Here is a 395-nt window from a genome sequence, read left to right on the forward strand (position 1 = left end):
GCTGCTGCTGCGCGCAGGCCCGCTCAAAAGCTTCTCCAAACCACTTCACATTTACGAAGCAAACTGAAACAGTATACCATCTTAAACACTTGTCTTGAGGACAAACTCTTTCTCCATATTTCCACAGCAGCAAATAGGCGGGTTTGCTGCAGACGATCACGTCGGGCAGCCCGCAGGAGCAGCAGCAGCTGCTGCTGCTGCTGCTGCTGCTGCTCGGCAGCGCCCCCGCGCCCGCGCCCGGCGCAGCAGCAGGCTGCGGCGTCGACGGGCTGCTGCTGCTGCTCGGGCTGCTGCTGCTCGGGCTGCTGCTGCTGCTGCTCGCGTTGCGCGGGCTGCCGCTCGTCGCCGGCGGCCCAGGGCCCCCTGCAGCAGCAGCAGCAGCAACAACAGCAGCA

Source organism: Eimeria tenella, genomic scaffold, assembly GCF_000499545.2.
Source record: "Eimeria tenella Houghton genomic scaffold, Eth_scaff3054, whole genome shotgun sequence".
NCBI classification, from domain to species: Eukaryota; Apicomplexa; class Conoidasida; order Eucoccidiorida; family Eimeriidae; genus Eimeria; species Eimeria tenella.